The following is an 8,452-nucleotide window of genomic DNA, read 5'->3' on the forward strand; positions in this document are numbered from 1 at the left end:
GTGGACCTTATAGTTCTGTGCATTTTCATGCTTCGTCTTGTCCAGCTTTGTCTGTGAAGGATTTTTTGCAGCCTAGCTGTGTCTCTGGAGATGCAGATATACCCTCCATGTCCTTAGTCAGATGTGGTGATTTGAATTTTCTGTGGTGGATATTTTCTAGTGTTTTAATACTGACCGCATAGTACTCTGTTCTATTCTTTCTTTTTAGCTAGTATGGCCTCCTATGCTAAATCCTGATTTCATGTCTGCGTATGTTATTTCCCTCTCCTCTCACAGTCAATATTTGTGGGGGGCTGTCTATCCTTTGGGGATTTTCTCTGAGGCAAGATAGGTTTCCTGTTTCTGTCTTTAGGGGTAGTTAATTCTTAGGCTGTGTCGAGGGGTCTAGGGAGCGTTAGGTACCCCCCACGGCTACTTCTAGTTGCGCTGCTAAGTTCAGGGTTTGCGGTCAGTACAGGTGCCACCTTCTCCAGAGTACGTCTCATGCTGCTCCATGGCCACCAGATCATAACACCCCTCACAGCCGTTGGTCCAGTCGACTATGTGGGGTAGCTTCTTCCTGGTGAGGTCCATCAAGGGTTTTGCCAGGCTACTATAGTTCTGTACGAAGGACCTATAGTACCTTGCAGTGCCAAGGAAGGACATCACTTGTTTCTTGGTCCTGTGGTGGGCCAGGACGTGATCGCATTCACTTTTCCAGGCTCTGGCTTTATGGACTTCTCACCTACCCGGTGCCCAGGTAATGGACCTCTCTCATGCCCATCTGGCACGTTCCCGCGTTGATGGTCAGACCGGCTCAGTGAATTTGCCTGAGCACCTCCTGAAGATGCTGCAGGTATTCATCCCAGGGGGAACTGAAGATGTTATTCAGGTACACCACCACGTAGTTCTCCAGTCCCTGAAGCAGGTGGTTGACCACTGGAAAGTGGCAAGGGAATTCTTCTTGCCAAAGGGCATGACCATGGACTCGTACAGTCCAAAAGGGGTGACTTCTCCTGCGCCTCTGGGCTCAGGGGAATCTGCCAGTATCCTCGACTCAGATCCATTATGATCAGATATTTTGTGCCAGCTAACATCTCAAGTAGTTCTTCGATGTCCGGCATTGGGTGCACGTCAGAGGCTGTGATGGCGTTGAGCCCCCTGTAGTCCACGCAAAACCGGGTGGTTCGATCCTTCTTTGGCACGAGAACTACAGGTGAGGCCCACGTGCTCTTTGACCATTGAATCACCCCCAGCTGTAACATGTCATCGATCTCCTGGCGCATTAACATCTCATCGATCTCCTGGCGCATAATCTGCACCTAGTCGGAGAACCGATATGGTGTGCGCTGGAGTGGGGCATCATTCCCGGTGTCCACCTCGTGGACTGCTAACATGGTCCTTCCAGGTTGGTTGGAGAACACGGCCCGGAAGGATTCCAGCGTGGTCCGCAACTGCAACCGCTGAGATTTGGTTAACAAGGTGCTTACCTCCATGTCCTCAATGGACCCACCAGACTTGGCTTGGGCCAGCATGTCCAGGAGGGGGTCTTCCTCCCTCTCTTCAGGCAGGCTGCAGACCAGTAGGACAGAAGCTTCACATTCGTGATGAGCCGTCATCATGTTGACATGAAAAGCCTCTCGTCTACACCGAGCGTGGTCAAGCGTGACCACGTAGGTGACCGGGTTGAGCTGTTGGTGGACGACGTACGAGCATTTCCAGGCTGCCTGAAGCTTATCCTTTGGTACGGGACCAGCACCCACACCTTTAGAACCATGTGGTAGGTCTGCTTCCAGGGCGCTCTGGTCGTACCAGTGCTTCTGATCAGCCTGAGCCTGTGTCATGTCATGCACCAACTTTGTCAAGGTCTGCATTTTGTCACGAAAGCGCATGACATACTCCACTATGGACACTTCAGAAGGGTTTGACTCCTCTTCCCAGGATTCTCTTACCAACCCAAGGGGTCCCCGGAGTCGCCTGCCGTACAGGAGCTCGAACGGGGAGAACCCCGTTGAGGCCTTCAGAACCTCTCGGTAAGCGAATAGCAGGTGTGGGAGGTATTGCTCCCAGTCATGTCCTTGGGTCTCAACCAGCTTGCGTAGCATCTGTTTGAGGATACCATTGAATCGCTCACACAAGCCATTTGTCTGTGGGTGATATGCACTCGATGCCAGAAGCTTCACCTGCATTTTCTTACAGAGAGCCTCCATTAGGCGAGACATGAATTGGGTCCCTTGATAGGTAAGCATCTCCCTGGGAAATCCTACACGTGAAAAGATAGCCAACAGTGCATCCGCTACCTTAACTGCCCTAGTTGAGGACAGAGCCAGTGCCTTTGGGTACTGGGTAGCGAAGCCTACCACAGTGAGGATGTAATGCTTTCCAGAGCTGCTAGGGACGGCCAGCGGGCCCACAGTGTCCATCACAATCCTCTAGAAAAGCTCCTCGATCACTGGCAAAGCGATTAGGGGAGCCTTAAGAGCAGGCCCTGCCTTCCCCACTCTTTGGCAGGTGATACAGGAGCGGCAGTAGTTTGTTTCATCTGTCCCCATCTTGGGCCAATAGAAGTGTTGAGACAGCCGGGCCTTAGTTTTGCTCATCCCCAAGTGTCCAGCAGGCAGGATCTTGTGGGCAATCCGCAACAACTCACCCCTGAATTTTTGCGGGACGACCAGCTGTCTTTCCCTCAACCACTCCTTTTGTAATTTTCCGGGTACTATCTCCCGGTACAACCTCACTCGTTCCCAGAACACCCTCTCCTTATCAGTCACGGAGGTGGGCGTCTCGGCAAGGTGTCTCAAATTCTCCAGGCTCGCATCTGAGTGCAGAGCAGCCTGGAGCTCCTAGCTAGTGGCAGCCAGAAGCGACATCATGGTCCCTTCCCCATGGAAACCCTCTGGGACCTGCTCTGGGTCCATCTCTTGTTCAGTCAAACCTGTGACTGAGGAGGGTCCAGTAGGCAGAACGTTATTTGTGTTCCGGGCACTCTGCAGGTGACATCAGCTATGTAGGCTGTCTCCCCGGGAATCTCCACAGACCCATCAGCCGGTGCTACTATGGGTACTACCTCCCCATCCACCCCCAACATCCCAGGAGCAGTGCTACTTATGGAGCAGTTACCTTCCTCTGGGGCACTGGTCACTTGCACGGCATCACCTTCCTCACGGTTCCCATGCATCTCCCATTTCCCATAGCACCATCGCTTGCTGGTTCCTCAACCATCCCACCCCGCAGTGATGAGGCTGAGCACTCCTGCACCTGTGAACACATCATTCTTGGGACACAAATGGTTAGCAGGTAACACGTGCACATTTTCAACATTAGCATTATTGGTATTACCCTCGGCATTTTCAGAAAAATGATTGTCAGGTACATCATTAATCGCTAAAGCATTGTCAGGAACACATGCAATTTCCCATTGCTATCATCAGCATTCGATCGGGGAGGGGAGTCAGGGACATAGTATGCAACCATCCTCCCCAAATCATTCTCTTATAAAACACCAGTGGGCAAGTTATCGGACAGCTCCACTTCCTTCACCCCGCTTTTGGCACCCCAATCTATATACACCTGGGTCAATGCCAAGGGACAGCGGATGCCCCCAATCCTGGTGACAGGGTTTTCCTCAGAATAGTTTCTTCAGGGTCTGCCAGTTCGGATAAGGGTTCGTTCAGCATCGGTGTCCTTGAGGCCTGTAGCGACATGCCCCCCCCCACGGTGACGTGCTGCACGTTGACACACATCCAACCACCCCACCCACCAAAAGAACTGCTGCATTAGGCCCTGGGGCTTTGGCTGGGGGATTCTTCTGCTTCTATGGACAGTGGGTGCTGATATGACCAGTCCGCTTGCAGAAAAACACTGTTGAGGGTAGGTGGAAGGTCTGATGCTGTTGGCAATGGGGACAGGGTCTCTGGTGTGTTGGCTAGCAGGGGCACTGGCATTGGTTGCAGGCTTACCCCCTCTCCAGCTGGCAGTGACTGGCTTCCGCACTTCCAATTTATGGTTGGCCTCATAGGCATCATCAATCTGCACTGCTTTAGTCACGTCTTTGGGCCATCACTAATTGTCATACCTCAGCTGGGCAAAGATGTAAGAACTGGTCTTTGATCATCAGGTCCCGCAGCTGTGCAAAGGTGGTCACTGACAGTCCTTGGGTCCACTGGTCAAAGTGGGTCCTGAGTCCATGCGCCATATTGCTGTAACTGTCACGTGGGCCACGTTGGAGGTTCCGGAACTTTCTACGGTAAACCTCAGGTGTTAGCTGGTACTTGGTTATCAGTGCCTGCTTGATAGCCTCACAGTCACCATCTTGCTCTTGAGGGAGAGCAGCAATTGCCTCCAGAGCTTTGCCTCGTAGCCCTGGGGTCAGGTATCTGGCCCTGTCACAGATCCCACCTTGCTGCCACCAATATGTCACAGATCCCACCAATCTGTCATGGTTTATGGGAAAGTTACCTTTATCATCCCCACCACTCACACCAATTTGTCACAAACCGGGGTTGGTTGGTTGCCCCTGGTTCCTTCTGCAGGGGATTTATCTATATCCTACTTCCAAGTTCCGGTTGGGAACTTGCAGCTCTCTGGTGCCCCCCTTACCCTCAGGTCAGTCAAGGTACTTCACCTAGGATTGTCATCTATGACCGCTGCATTGGGGATACTACTGGCTACACCTGCAGGATTTTTTTTTTCTTTCTTGCAGGTGTATATACAGTGGGGCAAAAAAGTATTTAGTCAGTCAGCAATAGTGCAAGTTCCACCACGTAAAAAGATGAGAGGCGTCTGTAATTTACATCATGGGTAGACCTCAACTATGGGAGACAAACTGAGAAAAAAAAATCCAGAAAATCACATTGTCTGTTTTTTTAACAATTTATTTGCATATTATGGTGGAAAATAAGTATTTGGTCAGAAACAAACAATCAAGATTTCTGTCTCTCACAGACCTGTAACTTCTTCTTTAAGAGTCTCCTCTTTCCTCCACTCATTACCTGTAGTAATGGCACCTGTTTAAACTTGTTATCAGTATAAAAAGACACCTGTGCACACCCTCAAACAGTCTGACTCCAAACTCCACTATGGTGAAGACCAAAGAGCTGTCAAAGGACACCAGAAACAAAATTGTAGCCCTGCACCAGGCTGGGAAGACTGAATCTGCAATAGCCAACCAGTTTGGAGTGAAGAAATCAACAGTGGGAGCAATAATTAGAAAATGGAAGACATACAAGACCACTGATAATCTCCCTCGATCTGGGGCTCCACGCAAAATCCCACCCCGTGGGGTCAGAATGATCACAAGAACGGTGAGCAAAAATCCCAGAACCACGCGGGGGGACCTAGTGAATGAACTGCAGAGAGCTGGGACCAATGTAACAAGGCCTACCATAAGTAACACACTATGCCACCATGGACTCAGATCCTGCAGTGCCAGACGTGTCCCACTGCTTAAGCCAGTACATGTTCGGGCCCGTCTGAAGTTTGCTAGAGAGCATTTGGATGATCCAGAGGAGTTTTGGGAGAATGTCCTATGGTCTGATGAAACCAAACTGGAACTGTTTGGTAGAAACACAACTTGTCGTGTTTGGAGGAAAAAGAATACTGAGTTGCATCCATCAAACACAATACCTACTGTAAAGCATGGTGGTGGAAACATCATGCTTTTGGGCTGTTTCTCTGCAAAGGGGCCAGGACGACTGATCCAGGTACATGAAAGAATGAATGGGGCCATGTATCGTGAGATTTTGAGTGCAAACCTCCTTCCATCAGCAAGGGCATTGAAAATGAAACGTGGCTGGGTCTTTCAACATGACAATGATCCAAAGCACACCGCCAGGGCAACGAAGGAGTGGCTTCGTAAGAAGCATTTCAAGGTCCTGGAGTGGCCTAGCCAGTCTCCAGATCTCAACCCTATAGAACACCTTTGGAGGGAGTTGAAAGTCCGTGTTGCCAAGCGAAAAGCCAAAAACATCACTGCTCTAGAGGAGATCTGCATTGGGGAATGGGCCAACATACCAACAACAGTGTGTGGCAACCTTGTGAAGACTTACAGAAAACGTCTGACCTCTGTCATTGCCAACAAAGGATATATTACAAAGTATTGAGATGAAATTTTGTTTCTGACCAAATACTTATTTTCCACCATAATATGCAAATAAAATGTTAAAAAAACAGACAATGTGATTTTCTGGATTTTTTTTTCTCAGTTTGTCTCCCATAGTTGAGGTCTACCTATGATGTAAATTACAGACGCCTCTCATCTTTTTAAGTGGTGGAACTTGCACTATTGCTGACTGACTAAATACTTTTTTGCCCCACTGTATACGCACTATATGATTGATTGGAAGGTTACTCCTTTTATATATATACTACCTATTGAACCCGTTCTACGCCCGGGTGGCGAGCATTTATATTGGTATATTGTCTCCATCATGGTATGTGCTGCTCCATCCTGCGTCCCCATCCTGTCATGTGCTGCTCCATCCTGCGTCCCCATCCTGTCATGTGCTGCTCCATCCTGCGTCCCCATCCTGTCATGCGCTGCTCCATCCTGCGTCCCCATCCTGTCATGCGCTGCTCCCATCCTGCGTCCCCATCCTGTCATGCGCTGCTCCCATCCTGCATCCCCATCCTGTGATGCGCTGCTCCCATCCTGTGATGCGCTGCTCCCATCCTGCGTCCCCATCCTGTCATGTGCTGCTCCATCCTGCATCCCCATCCTGTCATGCGCTGCTCCATCATGCGTCCCCATCCTGTCATGCGCTGCTCCATCCTGCGTCCCCATCCTTATGTGCTGCTGCATCCTGCGTCCCCATCCTTATGTGCTGCTGCATCCTGCGTCCCCATCCTTATGTGCTGCTGCATCCTGCGTCCCCATCCTTATGTGCTGCTGCATCCTGCGTCCCCATCCTTATGTGCTGCTCCATCCTGCGTCCCCATCCTTATGTGCTGCTCCCATCCTGCGTCACCATCCTTATGTGCTGCTCCATCCTGCGTCCCCATCCTTACGTGCTGCTGCACCCTGCGTCCCCATCCTTATGTGCTGCTGCATCCTGCGTCCCCATCCTTATGTGCTGCTGCATCCTGCGTCCCCATCCTTATGTGCTGCTGCATCCTGCGTCCCCATCCTTATGTGCTGCTCCATCCTGCGTCCCCATCCTTATGTACTGCTGCATCCTGCGTCCCCATCCTTATGTACTGCTGCATCCTGCGTCCCCATCCTTATGTGCTGCTGCATCCTGCGTCCCCATCCTTATGTTCATGCTGCATCCTGCGTCCCCATCCTTATGTGCTGCTGCATCCTGCGTCCCCATCCTTATGTGCTGCTGCATCCTGCGTCCCCATCCTTATGTGCTGCTGCATCCTGCGTCCCCATCCTTATGTGCTGCTCCATCCTGCGTCCCCATCCTTATGTGCTGCTGCATCCTGCGTCCCCATCCTTATGTACTGCTGCATCCTGCGTCCCCATCCTTATGTGCTGCTGCATCCTGCGTCCCCATCCTTATGTTCATGCTGCATCCTGCGTCCCCATCCTTATGTTCATGCTGCATCCTGCGTCCCCATCCTTATGTTCATGCTGCATCCTGCGTCCCCATCCTTATGTGCTGCTCCATCCTGCGTCCCCATCCTTATGTGCTGCTCCATCCTGCGTCCCCATCCTTATGTGCTGCTGCATCCTGCGTCCCCATCCTTATGTGCTGCTCCCATCCTGCGTCCCCATCCTTATGTTCATGCTGCATCCTGCGTCCCCATCCTTATGTGCTGCTGCATCCTGCGTCCCCATCCTTATGTGCTGCTCCCATCCTGCGTCCCCATCCTTATGTTCATGCTGCATCCTGCGTCCCCATCCTTATGTGCTGCTGCATCCTGCGTCCCCATCTTTATGTTCATGCTGCATCCTGCGTCCCCATCCTTATGTTCATGCTTTATCCTGCATCCCCATCCTTATGTTCATGCTGCATCCTGCGTCCCCATCCTTATGTTCATGCTGCATCCTGCGTCCCCATCCTTATGTGCTGCTCCATCCTGCGTCCCCATCCTTATGTGCTGCTCCATCCTGCGTCCCCATCCTTATGTGCTGCTCCCATCCTGCGTCCCCATCCTTATGTGCTGCTCCATCCTGCGTCCCCATACTGTTATGTGCTGCTCCATCCTGCGTCCCCATCCTTATGTGCTGCTCCATCCTGCGTCCCCATCCTTATGTCCTGCTCCATCCTGCGTCCCCATACTGTTATGTGCTGCTCCATCCTGCGTCCCCATCCTTATGTGCTGCTCCATCCTGCGCCCCCATCCTTATGTGCTGCTCCATCCTGCATCCCCATCCTTATGTGCTGCTCCATCCTGCGTCCCCATCCTTATGTCCTGCTCCATCCTGCGTCCCCATACTGTTATGTGCTGCTCCATCCTGCGTCCCCATCCTTATGTGCTGCTGCATCCTGCGCCCCCATCCTTATGTGCTGCTCCATCCTGCGTCCCC

This window comes from Ranitomeya imitator, chromosome 2 (assembly GCF_032444005.1).
Source record: "Ranitomeya imitator isolate aRanImi1 chromosome 2, aRanImi1.pri, whole genome shotgun sequence".
Lineage (NCBI taxonomy): Eukaryota > Metazoa > Chordata > Amphibia > Anura > Dendrobatidae > Ranitomeya > Ranitomeya imitator.